Source organism: Dasypus novemcinctus, chromosome 3 (assembly GCF_030445035.2).
Source record: "Dasypus novemcinctus isolate mDasNov1 chromosome 3, mDasNov1.1.hap2, whole genome shotgun sequence".
Classification (NCBI taxonomy): domain Eukaryota; kingdom Metazoa; phylum Chordata; class Mammalia; order Cingulata; family Dasypodidae; genus Dasypus; species Dasypus novemcinctus.
Genome location: NC_080675.1, coordinates 150,539,435 through 150,560,093, shown reverse-complemented (window position 1 = coordinate 150,560,093; position 20,659 = coordinate 150,539,435). Strand labels below are relative to the sequence as shown.

General features: G+C 39.4%; 1 protein-coding gene and 1 pseudogene across 6 annotated transcripts in view; one reads left to right on the top strand and one right to left on the bottom strand.

Annotated features, from left to right (window-relative positions):
* The window catches only part of PTPN9 (protein tyrosine phosphatase non-receptor type 9), a 103,390-nt gene that overhangs the window by 27,824 nt on the left and 54,907 nt on the right, over window positions 1–20,659 (top strand). For 2 of the 6 annotated variants that reach the window (XM_071214307.1, XM_004473492.4), the window contains exon 1: window positions 17,887–18,100. The exons of the other annotated variants lie outside the window; for them this stretch is intronic. The gene's annotated coding sequence lies outside the window, so the exon portion shown is untranslated. Of the gene's footprint in view, window positions 1–17,886; window positions 18,101–20,659 lie in introns of those variants that run through there. 6 annotated transcript variants of the gene reach the window in all.
* On the bottom strand, window positions 1,636–10,464 carry LOC139438219 (dimethyladenosine transferase pseudogene; annotated as a pseudogene).

Genomic DNA, 20,659 nt, shown 5'->3' with positions numbered 1-20,659 from the left:
ATATCTGAACTTCATTCCTTTTTTTATAGCTGAATAACTTTCCATTGTACATATCTACCATACTTTGTTTATCCATTCATCAGCTGATGCTTACTGGAATTGCTTTCATTTTTTGGCAGTAGTTAATGCTGCTGTGAATATTGGTTTGCAAATATCTTTTCAAGTCCCTGCTTTCATTTCTTTTGGGTATATACCTAGAAGTGGAATTTCTGGGTCCTACGGTTATTCTATACTTAAACATTCTGAAGAATTGCCATTGTTTTCAACAGCAGCTACACCACTGTACAGTCCCACCAACAGTATATGTGGGCTCTTATTTTTCTACATCCTTGCCAAGAACTTGTTATTTTCTGTTTTTGAAATAGCCATTCTAAATGGGTGTGAAGTGGTATCTCATTGTGGTTTTGATTTACATTTCCCTAATGGGTATTTCTTTGGATAAATGTTTATTCAAGTCCTTTGCCCATATTTTACTTGGGTGGTCTTTTTGTGGTTAACTTGGAGTTCTTTATATATTCTGAATATTAAGCCTTTACTAGATGTATGATTTCCAAATATTTTCTCCCGATCTGTTGGTTGTCTTCTCATTTTCTTGATAATGTTTTTTTTTGCACAAAAGTTTAAATTTTGATAAAGTCCAATTTATCTATTTTTTCTTTAGTCGCTTGTGCTTTCAGTTTAAAGTTTAAGAGTCCATTACCTATTTCAAGGTCCTGAAGATGATCCCCTTTGTTTTCTTCCAGAAATTTTATAGTTTTCGTTCTTTAGGCCTATGATCATTTTTAGTTGATTTTAGTATATAGTGTGAGGTAGGGGTCTATGTACATTCTTTTGCACATGTATATCCAGTTTTCCTGGCACCATTTGTTGAAGGAACTATTCTTTCATCATTGAGTGGACTTGGCACCTCTGTAAAAAAATCATTTGTTCCTAGATGTGAGGATTTATTTCTGGATTCTCAATTCTATTCCATTCGTTTATGTCTGTCCTTTTTTTTTTCCTTTTTAAGAAATAACTGTTTTATTGTACGACTGAATAACAAGAAGAAATGATATACCAAATGTATGCTATGGACTATAATTAGTGGTAATAGTCTGATAATATTCTCATAATCTGTAACAAATGTTCTACAACAATGTAAGGTGTTGGTAGAGGGGTACTATATGGGAATTCTGCAAATTATGCATAATTGTTTTGTAAGTTCACACAACTTACATAATTTAAAAAAAGAAATGATATGGGGTGACATTACTAGCGAAGCATATTTTAAATTTTTTACTACTTCTGAGACATAGCTGAAGGCCTAAAGAGGTCTTCACAGTAATATGTAACGTAGTAAATAGAGAGTAATATCTGTATACAATAAACTGTTAGAAATGATAAGTTTAAGTGTAAAATTGTGCAATTCTTTGGCTCTTGAACTTGAAGATGATTATGTATGAATTGGACCCTGCACTGTTTTATATTATTAAAAACAAAACCTGGGTACTTATAAATGATGACCTTAAAAATTCAGAATAATAAATGTTGACAGTAGTAGTATTAAAAAGCAGGCAAGCAAATATTGTTCCAGTGGTGCAAAACATATTTCATCTTCTCAAATTATTAAAAAAGAAATAACGATGATTTCTTTTCTTAACCTTGAAAAATTCTGCTTTCCAAATACTTAAGAAAAATGATAGTTTCTGCCCTGAATCTACGTAACAATCTGATGAACTTATCTATGACTCTGGAACTGGCCGTTTGTTACTAAAACCTCTGCTGGTTTTATCTGCTATACTGAGATCTGGGAGTATGATACTATGGACTGAACAGTGAATTCTGTAGTTTTTCTTTCTAGCAACTGTTGTACCAGACTACTTGACTCAACTGTAGCTGCATGTGTCTCTTTCTTCCTAACAAAAGGTGATCCTTACTAGACCAGCCCCTTCATGAAAATTGATAAGAAGTGGCAGATCCTTACAACACTGGATTCCATCTTGGGTAGTGAGCTGAAGTTCTTCTGACTTTTGTTAGATGGTCCACATGTGCTAACAGCTGTGCATTCATGGAGTCTGCCGTATATATAACTTATCTCCAGGTTTTGCAGTCAATTGGAGATCAAGTTTCTTTGAAACAGGAATATAACACATCTGAAAAAGGTTGGTGCAGCAACAGGAATTACTTAGAAGTTGCAAGTTTGTTGGCCAGAGGCATGCCCTGAATTCTTATGAAGTTTAGCTGTTAGCTTTAGATCAAGTTTGCAGGGCAACTACCTTTTTTGCTTTTCTAACACCTTTACAGTTATGTTGCCAGGTCTACATCAGAGTTTTTTTTTAAACAAATCAATTTTATTAATATATATATTAATAAAGCATATTAAGTTCATCCAGAGTATACAATCATTGGTATTTGTTATAATCACATAGTTGTGCATTCATTACTTCAATCATTATTAGAGCATTTTCATTATTTCAATAATATAACAAGGGGAGCAGATGTAGCTCAAGTAGTTGAGCGCCTACTTCCCATATATGAGGTGCCAGGTTTGATTTCTGATACTTCCTAAAAACAAACGGACAAATGACAAAACCAACTCTCATTTGGGAGTGGATATAGCTCAGTGGTTGAGGGCCTGCTTCCCACGTACAAGGTTCTAGGTTCAATCCCTGATACCTTCTAAATAGTAATAATAAAAAAGACAAGAAAATTCTTCACCTCTCAATCTGTCTATGCTCCCCCTGCTGTACAAAGCTGCTATTTCTGGCTATTCCTGTACAATTATTTATTTATTAAACAGTTTTATTGAGATAGATTCACATACCATATGATCTATCCAAAGTGTATAATCAGTGGCTTTTAGTATAATCACAATGTTGTGCATTCATCACCACAAAACATCTTAGAATAATTTCATTACTCCAAAAAGAAAAACTCCACACCCCTTAGCAGTCACCTCTCTCTCCTCCCTCTATCCTTCCTCAGCCTTACATAACCACTAATCTAATTTCATCTTTATAAATTGATTTATATTTACATTTTATATAAATGGAATCATGCAATATGTAGTTCTTTGTGTCTGGTTTCTTTCACTTAGCTTAATGAGGTTTTTTTAATCTGATATTAACATCTTATAGTATTAATATACATTTGTTAAGTTTCAAAGGAAAATGGTCTAATACATGCAATTTTACCCATATTATTTCATTTGTGGTTTTGCTATGCTATATAGTCCCATATTTCTTTTTTTTAGCTTTCCTTTTAGTTATATATATATCTTAGAGTTAACCCTTTTTTTTTTAAAAAAAAAGATTTATTTATTTTCTCCCCTTCCCTTCCTCCTGCCCTGCTGTTTTGCTATCTGTGTTGGCTTCTCTTCTCATTTTTTTCTCCTCTAGGATTCATTGGGATTCGATCCTGGAGACCTCTGATGGGGAGAGAGGTTCCTTGTCAATTTTGCCACCTCAGTTCCTGGTTTCTGCTGCGCTTCACCTTGACTCTTCCCTTGTCTCCCTTTTGATGCATTATCATCTTGCTCTGTGACTCACTTGCATGGGGCACTGGCTCACCATGCAGGACTTGTGCAGGCACTGGCTTGCCCCATGGGCTTGCTTTCTTTTCTTTTTCACCAGGATGTCCCAGGGATGAAGTACTCCCATATGGTAAGTGGAAACTATCACTTGAACCACATCTACTTCCCTAGACTTACCCTTTAAACCACTTTCACATTAGTTGGTTTTAAAGCAGCCTCCCTCTCACTTCAGCTCCTGGAGCTGTTCCTGCTACTTGCAGCGCAGGCTAATCACCCCTGACTTTACCTTCAGCATCTCTGTGGGGAGCTGGGGATCTGACCCACTGGCGCAGGAAGTTCAGGAGAATGAACCAAAGCCCACTACTAGAGTTGCCACACCACATGGGGTTTGCTGCCCTGTACTGCTCTTACACTGTTTTGATTACTTTAGCTTTGTAATAAGTTTTAAAACCTGGAAGTACATTTACATTTAATTATTTTATTCTGGACATCTCTATTATAGGTATCTGAAGTTAATATATTAAAGATATTGGCACCTAATTCCCAGATATCTTCTTCTGTGAGTTAATAGTCACCTTCTCCATTGCTTTTCTTCACATGTCATTTCTGATATTCATTCCCAGTTTACCCAGGAATTTTTCTCTCTATTTTCAACTTAAAGCTCTGATAATCAGAGAGGCAAGTGTTTAGTTAAACATATTCTTTCTACTCCCTGAGAACAGCATTCTGTTAGGAGCTCAAGAGCCCATCATCATTAACTCATTTACTTATCAGAACAGTGCCATGCATTGTGCTTGGTGTTGAGTATGGAGTCATGAGCTTGGAAGACTGGCTCCTGCCCCTCCCCAAGTTTATCACTCTATAGGGAGGAGATAACCAAGAACATAAGCTTTTATAACACTTTCTGGTCAGTATCTAGCTGAAGTCAGTGAAAACTTCCATGATGAAGACATGAAATTTAAATTTTTTTTTTTTTAAGGTTTATTTATTTCTCTCCCCTTCCCTTCCCTACCCTAGTTATCTGTTCTCTGTGTCTATTTGCTGCATCTTCTTCGTCCGCTTCTGCTGTTGACAGCGGCACGGGAATCTATGTTTCTTTTCGTTGCATCATCTTGCTGTGTCAGCTCTCTGCGTGTGTGGCACCATTCCTGGGCAGGCTGCAATTTCTTTTGCGCTGGGCAGCTCTCCTTATGGGGCGCACTCCTTGTGGATGGGGCTCCCCTACGCGGGGGACACCCCTGCGTGGCACGGCACTCCCTGCATGCATCAGCACTGCACATGGGCCAGCTGCACACGGGTCAAGGAGGCCCGGGGTTTGAACCGCGGACCTCCTATGTGGTAGACGGACGCCCTAACCACTGGGCCAAGTCCGCTTCCCATGAAATTTAAATTGATAACTAAAAGTTGAATAGGAGTAGGCCAGGCTTGGGAGGTAGGGGAAAGGGAAGAATATTCCAGCATGATTTGGAAAACCAAGTTCAATTTTTTTGACAGACACTCGCATTCCTCCTTTATCTTCTAAAGTCTCTCCAATCAAAAGTTCTTATTGGCCTCCCCATACCTTAGGTTCACCAAAGCATTGGTTGTGTGGCTTACCTAGTTAGCCAGCTGGCCGGGGTAGCAGTTGGAGTACTGCCTCCAGGTTCTTATGGAGAGGAACCAGTACCACCTGTTAGTTTCCCTCTGGGAACTTGGATAACTTTCTCTTCCTGATGGGGGTGGAGCTTCCTGTTTATTCCCTGGATTTCCTTTTTTCCTGTGTTTCTCTTCTGTGTTACACTCTTCTTTCCCTCAACCTCTTGATATCAATTTTCTCCTGTGACAATTTAGAAATGTTTACTTTCTTATTTTCTTGTTGAATTATTTCCTTGATTGTCTTTGTGAGCTCATCATGCTCTTTGATAACTTTTGCCTAGAGAGTGTTTTTTTGTTTGTTTGCTTGTTTTTTGTTTTTAAGTCTGGGAGCAAAGATGTCAGTTTCTGGTAAATAAACATGCTATTAACAAATGCCTCTAGCAGGAAAGCAAGTATGGTACACTTCCTGGAGAGCTTGAAAACATCCCTATTTTAAGGATAGGGGTTAGAAAATGCAGCTTTAACTGTGCCTGGGAATTTCCTCCTGACAGCCTTCATGTTACTCAAATGTGGCCAGTCTCGAAGCCAAACTCAGCATGTAAATGCAATGCCTTCCCCCCAGCGTGGGACATGACACCCGGGGATGAGCCTCCCTGGCACCGAGGGATCACTATCAACTACCAACTGATGATGCAACTGGAAAATGACCTTGAAGTGAAGGTTCAATGCGGATCAGCAGAATATCCCTGTCTACATATAATAACATGACTTTAAAATGCTGTTTGACCTAATGTAAGGGGGAAATGGAAAGGAGAAATGAGTCTATATGGCTAAAAAAGAGTCTGGAGGCTGTCAGAAGGATTGCCCTTATGCACAACTGAGCAGAGTCTAAGAGACAGATAAAGTAGATACAATCCCCAGGTATTGGTTCCTTTGAGGGCTAAAGAGACCCACAGGCTCTATGGTCATGGCAGACAGGGTTCACTGCCATGTCAGATGGCCCTTCTTTGGAGCTGGTGTTCCTGCATGATGGAACTGGATTCAGATGGGATCTCTTTTCATAAGACTTTCATGCTACTTTACTGGAATTATAGTTGGTGTTGGGGTTTAAGATATATTTAGGGGATTTGAATCTCTGGACTGACAATATGATAGCCAGGCCCTGAGCCTCAACAGACTCCAGCTCCTACAATCTGATTTATTGGACTCACCTCACTCAGCTAAGATGGAGTTGAAGCAGGACAACCACCACACCATGGAGCCTAGAGTGCCTACAACTGAAAGCAGGAGGATTGCATCCAGTATCCATGTGGAATCTGAGCCTCCTCTTGACATAGAGGTGCAACGGACACAACCAATCCAAGGTCCACAGAGAAAAGGTGGCATTGGAGTGGGAAAAGGGGACATGGTGGCTGATGGGTATGGGGAATGGCAGGAAGAGATGAGATGTGGAGGCGCCTTTGGGACTTGGAGTTGCCCTGGATGGTGCTTCAGGGGCAATCACTGGACATTGTAAATCCTCCCAGGGCCCACTGGATGGAATGTGGGAGAGTATGGGCCATGATGTGGACAATTGACCATGAGGTACAGAGATGCCCAGAGAGGTACTTACCAAATGCAATGGATGTGTCATGGTGAAGGGAATGAGTGTTGCTGGGGGGGGGAGTGGTGGGGTGGGGGTGGTGGGGTTGAATGGGACCTCATTTTTTTTTTTAATGTAATATTTTTACAAAATCAATAAAAAATAAAAATAAAAAAAAAGGAAAGAAAATGCAGCTTTAATCCTTTGAAACTTCATCCCTTTGTAGAACTCCCTAACTCTATTATTTATTATCATTTAGTGACGTAGTTTAAAGTACTTTAAAAATATTTGTTGGGAAGCAGATTTGGCCCAATGCCTACCACATGGGAGGTCCAAGGTTCAAACCCAGGGCCTCCTTGACCCATGTGGAGCTGGCCCATGCGCAGCGCTGATGTGTGCAAGGAGTACCCTGCCACACAGGGGTGTCCCCCGGGTAGGGGAGCCCCATGCGCAAGGAGTGTGCCCCGTAAGGAGAGCTGCCCAGCGCGAAAGAAAGTGCAGCCTGCCCAGGAGTGGCGCGGCACACATGGAGAGCTGATGCAGCAAGATGACGCAACAAAAATGAGACACAGATTCTGGGTCCCCTTGACACAAGTGGACACAGAAGAACACTCAGTGAGTGGACACAGAGAGCAGTCAACTGGGGGGGGGAGGGAAGAAGGATGGAGGGAGGGGGGAGGGGGGCTAGGGAAGGGGAGAGATAAATAAAAAATAAATCTTTAAAAATAAATAAATAAACATTTTAAAAATTTGTTTATAAATTGCTCCCATTTTTTTTAAACTATGTAAAATTAGTATTTTATTTTTACTTTTGAATAGATAATACAATCACTTAATTCAAACTTAAAAAGGCTCAGAATGGGATATGGTAAATATTCTCCCTCACACCATTTCTTCCAACCACCTTGTTCTTCTTCCTTGAGACAACCAGTGTTACCAATTTCTTGTGTATCCTTCTAGGGTAATTTTAAGCATAGACAAACACAAATATGATATATATGTCTTATTTGATAAGATGAATGATATGAATCTTGTATTTCTCAAAGCCACTAAGTAGAGTGGAAAGAATATAGGATTTGAAAGATTTGGATTCAAACCCCAAAACTTCAGCTCTGCCATTTATTAGTTGAGTGACTTTGGGCAGCTTGTGCAGGCTCTTTTTGCCTTGATTTCTTTATGTGATTTATAACACTTACCTTGCTAAAGGCTGTTGAATATGATGTATGTACAGTACCTTCTTTGACACAAATGCTTCACAAATGGTTGCAGCCATTATTATTTCCTGCTGGACCATGCTTTTTGGCCTATATGACCTGGGAGAGGCAAAGTCTTGCTCTAACAAATGTATGAATTGAATTGACTTCTTTAATGTAGTATATAACTAATGCTCTCTAACATATGGAAGGGAACCATGAGCCAAGGGAGAGAAAAAGCACGAAAAAATTGTGGTAATGATGTGGGCTATGGGTGGAAGGCTCTTTGTCTCTTCAGAGATAACTAAGCTGTTTGACTTGTGAGTGTGGAATGGGAAGAGGCTGCAGTCCTGCCCTTAGGGACAGTGATAGTGGCTCCAGTCCCAGGAAATGTTTAACAATGCAAGGGCTATAAACTTTAAGTATTTAGGGGAAATGCAAAAAGCAAGGCTTATCTAGAATGTCTGGAGTCCATGCTAAAAGCTTACCTAAGATGTGGAAGAGATATATGCTAATTGAAGCCTATTGAAAACTGAAACAAAGGGACCATTTGGCCTTTCCTCTCTGTATAAAAGACGTTTGAAAATCTTGTTCGGGGCTCGGGATTCAAACTGAAAGCTCCCGAGTCCGGCCGGCCGGCCGTCAATCCGTCAATAAACCATTTTTCCTTCTCAAAATCATTCCTGAGTCCTGGCCTCTCTATACTCAAATAATTAAACTTCTCTTAAATTCCACAACAGTAACAGATATACCACACAGAATTTCCCATTTTAACCTCTTTCGTGTGTACAATTCAGTGATATTAATTATATTCACAATGTTGTGCTATCATTACCACCATCCATTACCAAAACTTTTTCATCACCCAAATAGAAAGTATACCCATTAAGCAAGAACTTCCTATTCCTCCCTCACCTTCTGATAACCTATATCATATTTTTTGTCTCTCTGAATTTGCTTTTTCTAATTTCGTATGAGATCATACCATATCTGCCTTGTCATATCTGACATTTCACTCAACATGATGCCGTATCAAGTTTCATCCATGTTGTAGTGCTTATCGGAACTTTCATTAATTTGTGTAACTGAGTAATATTCTATTGTGTGAATATACCACATTTTCTTTATCCATTCATCAGCTGGATGATTGGCTGGATCAGCTGAATAGACACTTGGGTTGCTTCTATCTTTTGTTGCTATCTCCAGTAGTATACAAATATTTCTTTGAGTCCCTGCATTGAATTCTTTTGGGTATATACCTAGAAGTTGGGTTGCTGGGTCATATGGTAATTCTATACTCAATTTTCTGAGGAACCATTAAACAGTTTTCTACAGCAGAGAGAGCATTTTGAAAGGAATAGAACATTTTCTGCCTGTCACGCATTGGAGACAGGCTATTTCTGGTCTGGAGCTGTCACACTTGGTTGATGGAGTGCTAATAAAAGCCAATTGCTTCTGCTAGTAGGAAGTCATTAACTCTGAGGAGCTTTTCAGGTTTAATAGCTCAATTAACTCCGGCCCTTCGGTGTTGCCTGAAGCTTTGGACTCTTATGCAAAGTTCACTTGGTCAGCTTTGGGTTCCTGTTGATTCAGTTCCCAGTATGATGTTAATCCTTTAATAGAAGTTAGGTTTTTTTCTTCTTTGTTCCCTGCCGGATGCTTGAAGTGATAGAAGAAAGCTTCTGAAGAACCATTCCTAATTGGTTCATCAGGAGGATGGTTATTAGGCCTTTTTTCATGGTTATCTGCCCTTAGCATATCACTTTTCTGATGAGATTTATAGGACTTTGAGTTTGAAGTTCACTTGGTCTCTTAATGGATGAAAGAAAGAGATTTTATACCTTGCAACACATGGATACCAGAATAAAGAGACCTGATTTATTGAGTATGGGGATTTTTTTTTAAAGCAAGAATAAATTTTGAATACCTACTATAAAAAGATTGTATGCTGAATGGTGTTTTGGTTTTATCTTTTCACTTTTTTGTAATGTGTGTAATAACATATAAAACAAAAATTTCCCATTTAAACCACTTTCAGGCTTACAATTCATTGGCATTAATTAGATTCACAATGTTGTGCTACTTTCACCACCATCCATTTACTAGAACTTTTCTGTCACCCCAAACAGACACTCTGTACCCATTAAGCATTAACTTCCCATATTACTGTTACCAGATGGCTGTGTTTCTGGGCTTCTAGTTTCTTGGGCTTATGTCACATAAAAGAATTTAAGGACATGCCATAAAGTAGGCAAGGGAGCAAAGAGTTTATTAAGAAACAGGAAAACAAGAAAAGTATACAGTCTGAGGTATGGCCCTTGGACATGCAGTTGGGGCCTGGGCCCCATGTCAGGGTTTTTTAAAGCCTTTTCTCCTCCCCCTTCATAATGTTGGGGCAGGGCCCCAGATGTTTGCTGTTCAGATCGGTTGCCCCACCTGTCAGTTCTCAGGTGCCAATGGTGAGGCCTTTTGAGGGTATCCAGGGCTTTCCCTTGACCCAATGGGATCTTGTGGGTCAAATGGGATCTTGTTTTTCCAAATGGGATATTGTAGCCGGGGCCTTGCAGGATCTTTCCTGCAGCCTTCTTTTCAGGAGGTGTCATGGTGGGTTCTCATGGCCATATGGTCTGTTGGCCATGTTGTCTGTCAGCCATGTTGTCTGCCAGGGCAGCTGCCTTCCCCCTTTCACTATACTAACCTACCTCATTACCCCTAGCCTATAGTTCATTTTTGTCTCTATGAGTTTTTGCATGCTCTAGTGATTTGTATAAGTGAAATCATGTAATATCTGTTCTTTTGTGTTTGACTTATTACCTCAACATGATGTCTTCAAGGTTTATCCATATTGTAGTATGTATCAGAGTTTCATTCCTTTTTATGGCTGAATGATGGATATGACTTAAAAGTAGGTGGTTGTGAGTTTCCAAATCTGTTAAACAGATGGCTGAGAGTAGACCTATTAATGATTTATCTTTTGTAAACGAATTACATTTATGATATCCTCTCTGAAGGGACTTGGTAATTAGTATATTGACAGAGAGGACTTAATTGGGGGACCACTGGAAGGTTGAAATGTTTACCCATTTGAGTATGTGGACTTAGGAATTGCATGTCATGTTTTATTTATTAGAAAGTGTAACATAGAGAATTTCTTAAAGCAATGGCCTGTGCAAGAAATCAGAAAAACTTAGGAGGCATTAAAATATCTTGGTTTCTATGGCTTCCTTTAAGGAAAGCATTAGAAATTAAAAAAAAACAAAAGCAAGATTTAACTTCCTAAAGTTTGGCCCATGGAAATAAAAGGGCAAATAAATAGGGGTAATGGGGAGCATGTGTAGCTCAGTGGTTGAGTGCCTGCTTCCCATGTACAAGGTCCTGGGTTCAATCCCTAGTACCTCCTAAAACAAAAAAAACCAAAAACAAATAAATAGAAATGAAAAGTGAGTAGAAAGCAGTTAAACTTAAGTGCACTATAAATACTTTTTTACATAAAGTATTTTTTGGCTGCTCTAAGAATCATCCAGGAACCTGGATGTAAATTAGGAATACAAGGGATAAACAATGAAATATTAGCAATTCTTTACTTGGCTGATTGATCTATGGTATGTTAATTTTTATGAAAAAAAATGTTATGTTGGAAAACGGACTTTGGCCCAGTGGTTAGGGCGTCCGTCTACCATATGGGAGGTCCGCGGTTCAAACCCCGGGCCTCCTTGACCCGTGTGGAACTGGCCATGTGCAGTGCTGATGCGCGCAAGGAGTGCCATGCCACGCAAGGGTGTCCCCCACGTGGGGGAGCCCCACGCGCAAGGAGTGCGCCCGTGAGGAAAAGCCGCCCAGCCCAGCGTGAAATGAAAGAGCAGCCTGCCGAGGAATGGCGCCGCCCACACTTCCCGTGCCGCTGACGACAACAGAAGCGGACAAAGAAACAAGACGCAGCAAATAGACACCAAGAACAGACAACCAGGGGAGGGGGGGAAATTAATTAAATAAATAAATCTTTTAAAAAAAAAATGTTATGTTTAAAAATTATTTTAAATAAATGAAAAAGTCAGATATTGCCTTTAAAATGGGAACCATTTACAGATTGAAATGACTGCAATAATTTGATTTCAATTTTCAGCAAGTTTTTCCTTTTGTTTAGACATTTTCAGGCTTGGTCATTTTTAATTTTTAGAAAGTTCTTTGTGGCAGAAAGTAAGGGGTATAGTATAACTTCAGTAATATTAGTAATAACTTAAGCAATTTAAGCGCTAGTGCTTTAGTATAACCAACATTTCTGATTTAACTTGAAGTTCGGGAAACGGATTTGGCTCAACTGACAGAGCATCCACCTACCATATGGGATGTCCAGGGTTCAAACCCAGGGCCTCCTGACCCATGTGGTGAGTTGGCCCACGCACAGTGCTGATGCGCATAAGGAGTGCCTTGCCACACAGAGGTGTTCCTGCATAAGGGAGCCCCATGTGCAAGGCGTGTGCCCCACAAAGGGAGGTGCCCCGTGCAAAAAAAAGTGCAGCCTGCCCAGGAGTGACACTACACACACAGAGAGCTGATGCAGCAAGATGACAGAACAAAAGGAGACACAGATTCCCGGTGCTGCTGACAAAGAATGCAAGTAGACACAGAAGAACACACAGCAAATGGACACAGAGCAGACAACAGGGCGGGGGGAGAGAAATAGATAAAAAATAAATAAAATCTTTAAAATAAAACCCCAAAAACTTGAAATTCATATACATTTTTACATATTTTTTTCCTGGAAGAAAAGTAATAAAAAAAATTGGGAAACAGAAAGGAGAAAGATTTTTGGTTCAGTGTGTCATGCTTGGGATGTCTTAGTATTTCTAACAGAAAACTGTGAAGTACTTTGATGGTTGCATAGCGATCCATTATATGGATATACCATAATTTATTGATTTCTCAGTGGTTATTTAGGTTGTTTCTAATGTTTTTGCATTAAAAACTGCTACAATATTTATATATCGATCATCTTTGCACTGTCAAGCTTATATATTTGGACAGTAGATTCCTAGAAGTGGTGGTATTATATAGGGTCTCCACATTTAAAGTTGTGCTAGATAAGTGTCAGATTAATTCAAAGAAGTCATGAATTATGGCGTTACCACTTTTTGTGAAAGCACCCATTTCCCCATATTATATTTTCTTTATGGACTTTAAATATGTCAGCATGCTCTCTTCTTGCCTTCCTGATTTCTCATGAGAAATCAGCTGTTACTCTTATTGTGGGGTTCTTGTAGCCCGGGGGCCAGACTACAGGTCTGTCCTTGTGGCGGTGGTGACGCAGTAGCAGAGTATTGTAACCGGTGCCATGGCAGGGCAGGCATTTAGAAAGTTTATGCCCCTCTTTGACCCAGTCTTGGTTGAAAGGAGTACTGCCGAAACTGTAACCAAAGGAGGCATTATGCTTCCAGAAAAATCTCAAGGAAAAATATTGTAGGCAACAGTAGTAGCTGTTGGATCGGGACCTAAAGGAAAGGGTGGAGATATTCAACCAGTTAGTGTGCAAGTTGGAGATAAAGTTCTTCTCTCAGAATATGGAGGCACCAAAGTAGTTCTAGATGATAAGGATTATTTCTTATTTAGAGATGGTGACATTCTTTGGAAGTACATAGACTGAAATAGATCGCTATTGAAATGGCATCATGTGAAACTGCCCATTCCACTGAAGTTCTGAAATCTCCCATCATGTAGATTATTTCCATGGCTCTTTTGTAATAAACTAATGATAATCCAGTGTCTCTAAAATTTAATTTCACTGTACTAATATAAACATTTTCAAATAAAAATATGTAAATGAAAAAAATCTTATTGTGGATTCCTTGCATGTGACAAGTTGCTTCTCATTCTGTTTTCAAAAATCTTGGTGTCTTTAGTTTTGACAGTTTGGCTATAATGTGTCTTGGTGTGGATTTATTTGAGTGTATTCTCTTTGGGATTTATGGCTTTTATTGGATTTGGAAAGTTTTTGACCATTATTTGTTCAAAAATTTTTTCTGCCCCTTTCACTCTTTCATCTTTCTGGGACCTCTGTGATGTGTATGTTGGCATGCTTAATGGTATTCCCAAGTCCCTCAGGATTCTGTTCATTTTTCTTCATTCTGTTTTCTTTCTTTTCCTCACACTGGGTAATTATAGTGGTCTTATCTTCATGTTCACTGATCTTCTGCCTGCTGAAATCTCCTGTGGAATCCCTCTAATGAGCTTTTCATTACAATTATTGTGCTTTTCAACTCCAGAATTTCTGTTTGGTTCCTTTTTATAATTTCTTACCTATTTATTTTGTTCAGACAACATTTTCTTAATTTCTTTTAGTTTTTTGTTCATAGTTTCCTATAGCTCATTGAAGATATTTAAGACAGTTGATTTAATGCCTTTGACTAATAGTTGCAGTATATGAGCTTCCTCAGGGATGGCTTCCATGAAATTCTTTTTTCCCTGTGAATTGGCCACGTTTCCTGTTTCTTTCTGTGTTTTAAATTTTTTGCTGGTAATTTGACATTCTGACTATCATGTTGTAACTCTGGAAATCTAGTCTTCTCACTCCTCTGGGATTGCCCCTTTTTTGCATGTTAAGGGCTGGAGCCATCATCAATTTGTGAGTTTTCCAAACTATTTTTGCTCCCAAACATGGAAAAGAAAGAAGAAAAAAGGTCACTGACTCTTTAAGGCTCCTCTGCTGCTTTGGTGTGTGGGGCTGAAACTAAAGCCATCAGCCCTTCACCACCACCACCACCCCTGCTTTTCTCTCCCTCCCCCCCCCCAAAAAAAAATTGAGACGCTGTCATCAGCAATCAGACCACACACTCCTGGTTTTTGGAGTGAGAGATCCTTACTGCAGGCTGCATTTCTCACAACTACCTCCCATGAGGTTGGGGTTGGGGGAGAGGGGTGTGGGTTATATGATAATCTATTTGTTTGTTTCCCTACTCTAAATGATTTAAACTGCTCAGAGTAGTGTCTTTATCTCTCTAAGTTGTCTCAACATCTAGTGCCTAGCACTGAGTATGAGGCTCAGCAAATACTTGTGAATTCTTGATTGACTACATAACTGTATGCCCAAAGACCTCTTCTGTTCTGTTGCCTTAGAGAGGAATACTACTACGAATACTTGTGGAAGGTTGCCAAAGAGGAACTTATTCTCTGAACTAAAACGATATATACTTGAATTATTCCTCTTTTGTCTCCCCTCCCCCCAAATTTTGTATGTGTGTGTGTATGTATGGTATGTTGGGGTAGATGTTAAAAATAATGTATTATTAGTATTTTTCTGATCACTTCAATTTTAAAATCATTAAAAATTTAAAAATAGCTGTGTAGGGTGATGAGATTCTGGATGACCTTTTATTCCCCCCCAAGTTTTCTTTATTGTGTTGTTTCATAAAGTGACAAAATCAGAAATTTTTCTTAAAACTTTTTCCTTCCTAGTTGCAATAAAACCCTATTTAAGAAAGCACTGGCTCTTTTAAAAGCACATTTTAAGAAAATGCAATTTTTTTTCCTGATAAAACAAAAATATTTAAAATAAACCAGGGAAGCAGACTTGGCCCAATAGATAGGTTTAAACCCTGGGCCTCCTTGACCTGTGTGGAGCTGGCCCATGTGCAGCGCTGATGCACGCAAGGAGTGCCGTGCCACACAGGGGTGTCCCCTGCGTAGGGGAGCCCCACGCGCAAGGAGTGCGTCCCGTAAGGAGAGCCGCCCAGCATGAAAAAAGTGCAGCCTGTGCAGGAATGGCGCCGCACACACGGAGAGCTGACACGACAAGATGACACAACAAAAAGAAACTCAGATTCCCGGTGCCACTGATAAGGATAGAAGCGGTCACAGAAGAACACACAGTGAATGGACACAGAGAGCAGACAACTGGGGTGGGGGGGGAAGGGAAGGGGAGAGAAATAAATAAAATAAATCTTAAATAAAATAAAATAAACCAGAAAATATTAACTCAAAGGGAATAGATTTATTTCCAGGTTTGATATAATAATAAAGGGCTAATGGGAAAATTGTGGTTTTAATGTGGAAATTCAACACACTACTTGCTGCCTTTTAGTAAGTTCTAGTATGTCTTTGCTCAGATTCTGTTTCTTAGCAGATTGTTATGGGCTGAAGGGACAAATAGACATAACACAACATCACACAGCAACAGTTGACAATGAAGGAAAGATGGGAAAACAGGCACGAGGGGAATGTAGTTTATCGATGCACCTGTCTCTGAAATAATAGGGAAGCCTCATATTTGCTGAACCTTCCAATACAAAGGGAATCTTCGAATTGGATAAAACCAAGACATTGGGTCTTGTGTGGAATCACTTTTCCTTACATAGGCCATCAGTACAGGATGACTGACTGCATTTTTTGGATGGTGTTTGTATAAAGTTGTTAATTTATTATAATGAGAAATAGTCCCTAGATAGTTTGATGTTAGAAGGAACTTGTGCTCATGATGACACTGCTAATTCCCAGAGTTGCCAGTGTAGTATAAAAGTAGGGTCAAATGGGTTTAGGAGTAGGAGAGAAGGTATAAATACTTCCGGACTCTGCTTCTGCTATATTGCTACAGAGCTCTGAATAAGGAGGAGTTGTCCCTTTAGAGACTGATTTTTCTTGCAGTTGAATACATTGGAGGTTTCTAATTTAAATGTATGCTTTTGGATAAAATGGGTTACAGAGAATGAATTGATATAGTCTAAAGCAAAACTACGAAGGCTACAGATCTGAAATACCCTGAAGTAAAGAAGAAAGAATGAACATTCTTCTTTTCAGATAATACCACTTGTTAGGCACTGTAATGGGTGCTTTTCCATTGTTTGTTTCATTTAATCCTTATCTTTTCAGATGAGGAAACAAGTTCAGAGAGATTAAATGACTTCCTCAAATAACACAGCAATGAATGAGAGGTGGGGTCCTCGGGACTCCAAAATCCACTAGACCCCTGTACCTGTTCCTTGGTGGTTAGGTGACTGGCATGACAAGGGACAGAAATTTTCTGTTTGTTTCAAGAGCAGGTTTCTGAGCTCTACCCACTTTCCAAGAGCAGGTTTCTTATAGGTCTTTCTCTTCACTCTCCCAGGTTGTCTTGGAACACAGGATTTAAGGTGCTACCTCTGGAACTGAGAAGGCCGGTACATTTTTCTTGAGCCATTTGGTGTCTGACCTTTTGCCCACAGTTCATCTCAAAATTGTAGTTGTTTTTGAGAGTTTAATGTAACATGAACACTGGTAAAGATTTTGTTCTCTCCAATATGGTGTTCAAGGTATGCCCCACTTAATTGACAGATTTCTTAGCCATTTTATAGCAGTTTCCCTAATGTCTTTAACTTCATGGCCATAGTCAAGAAACTTGTTTCTGTCTATTTAAACATGATTATGGGAGATGTGTATAATTACAGTAATTGATTGGGTTGTAAGTAGTGATGTTAATTTTTCTGTATATGAATTTGGACCTTTTCCCAAAGGAAGACCAAGGTATTTGAATTGGGGCCACTCCTTAGTTGCCATTTGTCAACAACTTGAGTTTACCCATAAGCCTACATTAGATTCAAACCACTGACCTTGAGTTGTAGTATCTGGTAAGCTGTGGCTCATCTTTTGGCTCCTTCTTTCTTTCACCGGGAAATATACATTGAATATTAATTTCAGGAATTTTAGTTATTGCGTAAAGTGTGTTGCTCATAAAAAGTTGCTGGAACTTCTTTTTCTGGTAGCTAGCAGGGCTACAAATCAGTTTGTACTTAGTGATTATGCTGAATCCATGTGTAAACAGAGGGAGAAATCTGATTAACTGTCCCAAGAAAGGTCATTGAAGATAAGACCATCCTTTCTAAACTTCTATCAAAGGTTTGTCTTTTTACCAAGGGGGTGGGGATGCAGGAGGGTGAATCTGAGACTGAACAGAGCAGGTGGCCTGTGTGTACTTGTATCTGTAAATATATCACTGTTTACAGTACATTGGAATCTCTTCATGCAAGGCCTGGTCAGGCCAAACCAGGAGAAATTGTTCCCGTGCTTAAAGCCAAGAATAACATCCTGACCAGCAGGGAGACAGAGGTCAGTTCAAGGCAATAGCTCTTGGGAGTTATGGGACATTAAGAATCCTGGAGGAAAGGCGTTTAAAGAAGAAAGGCAAGATGTACTTTTGAAGGAAGTGTGTGAAACTGATGTGCCTTTTGTTGGGGCATGCCTTATTTATGAATAGTGAAAAAATCATCTTAACAGGTATGTGATAAATTCTTATCACCTGGTAATTTAACTAGATTTTCCTCTCCTGCCTACACACTAACTCATCTGTTCATTATTTTAATTAGAAATATTATGTATTTAGCCAAGTAGTGGAGAAAACATGTTCTATTAATATTATTATTAAGGTGTTTTATTCTATAATCACCTTCATATGAGCACAGGAGAGGGCTGGATTTAAAAGATAATATTTAACTTAGAGAACTAATATCATTTACAAAGTCTCCTGGGTACCTTCCTGACTTGCTGGGAGTTTTGTTTCTGGCATCTTTCTGTGCCCACATCTCTTCTTTTTCCTTCATCTTTCCTCATTCTGATGCTGGCCACTCACCCCACAGTGGCAACTCAGACTGTTTTTTTGTGGAGCATTCATAGTCTGTACTGTTTTCTTCTCAGGAACTAATTTTTTCAGGTCTGGCTTCAACTGATTCCAGGCCAGAGTGATTGTCTGAAAGCTTTTCTTCATGACTTTTCTTTTTTGGTTCTTTTCCTGCAGTTTGCCTGATTAATTTTGCCAATTCTCTTTCCAGTGGTTTAGATTACATTGCCTCAGTTGGAAGGCTCGAAAGCTCAGGTACAGCCTCAGGCCTCTTAGACTTTTTTCTACCTTATAAAATGCTGATTTCCTTTCCTAGAAATTGAGGCATGAATCAGGTATTCTGTTGTGAGTGTCGCTGACTACCCTGGGATTCTAGGCTGCTAGTTACTTGAACACCTATATAGCAATTTGGGTTGTATTTGCAACATAGGACTTGTTGCCAGGATTCTAAAGTAGGTCATTGCTGTTGCCCTTTCTCCCCTTATTTTACAATTGAAAAATTAGAGGTGAAGAGAGTATTATCTTGTCCATGGTCACTTGGCAAGTTGGTCTTGTGCCTTTTGAAACAGACCTATTTTTGTGTTCCTTATATTTATACTTCTTAGCACAGGTATTAGCATAATAAATAGTAGGCACTTAATATGAGTAAATACATCTTTACTGTAGGTTGCTCAGTAATAGGGATATGATTACAATTCAAAATTCTTATCAAATTGATTACATTTTAGATCAGCAGCTGAGAAAAAGTTTGTGGATAGAAGGAGAAGGGGCAGAATAGCTATGCATGGAACATTTAATAATTTAGAATGTGCATGCAAAATCCCCTTTACAAACATTTTAAAATGAAGAAACAGAGGGAAGGTTGGCTAGAGTGAAAACTGGTTATGAGGAAGACCAGAGAATAAAAGATTATGGTTAATCAAAAGATAGGAAATAGGAACAGTACTAGAAACAGGCATCTTGCCACAGTGGAATCAGAGGGTGAAAATGAAAATGTCCCATTCCCCCAATCTTAGGGTTCTCCTCAAAACAAACCACTATCCAGAGGGGCTATTAAAGACCAGTGTTGGGGTTTCCCCAGCTGCCGTATGAAGCATGAAGGGGTCCTGTGGTGTCATTCAGAGCAAAGAACAGTTGTTCTTTTGATTTGTTAAATTCTTCTTAATAGTTTTGCTGCTCTCAAGTAATTCTGCTAATTCCAAAGCCAAAACCATTTTTTGATTGTTTTGCTCTCCAATTGGCTGTGGGACCAAAGAAGCAGCTGAAACTGCTATACTACACAGTGTATTATGTAATAACCCTTCAGAGGGCCCAACCACCTTTTTTTTTTTTTTAAATTTTATTGAAGTGTATCATTCATGCATGAACATAAACAATAAACGTATAGTATAATTTTTGAATTTATAAAGCAAACATGCATCTGTCATACATACATCTCTCCACCACCAGTACCTTGTGTTGTTGTGAAACATTTGTTACAAACTATGAAAGAACATTATTGCTTTTTTTTTTTTAAGATTTATTTTTTATTTATTTCTCCCCCCTTCCCCCGCCCCCAGTTGTCTGTTCTCTGTTCATTCGCAGTGTGTTCTTCTGTGTTTGCTTGTATTCTTGTCAGCAGCACCGGGAATTTGTGTCTCTTTTTGTTGTGTCATGTTGCTGCATCAGCTCTCTGTGTGTATGGCCCCACCCCTGGCCCGGCTGCGCTTTTTTTGCGCAGGGCGGCTCTCTTTATGGGGCGCAGTCCTTGAGCGTGGGATCTCCTATGCAGGGGACACCCCTGTATGGCACGGCACTCCTTGTACACATCAGCACTACGCGTGGGCCGGCTTCACCACACGGGTCAGGAGGCCCTGGGTTTGAACTTTGGACCTCCCGTTTGGTAGACTGATGCTCTACCCATTGAACCAAATCCACTTCTCTGCTGCTTTTAATATTACTGTTAACCCCAGAGCAGGTGTAACTCAGTGGTTGAGTGCCTGCTTCGCATGTACAAGGTTCTGGGTTCAATATCTGGTACCTCCTAAAAAAAAAATTTATATGTATATATATATAAAACTGTTAATCCTTCAGAGGGCCCAACCACCTTTTTTTTAACCCCTTAAAAAACCTTCAACAAACCAAAAACAATGCCTGTTTTTTCACTTTGGGGCTAGTACTGTGCATTTCATTTGGGATTCCTGATCTTCCCTCTTATTATATCTTCGTGCTTCCTTCTC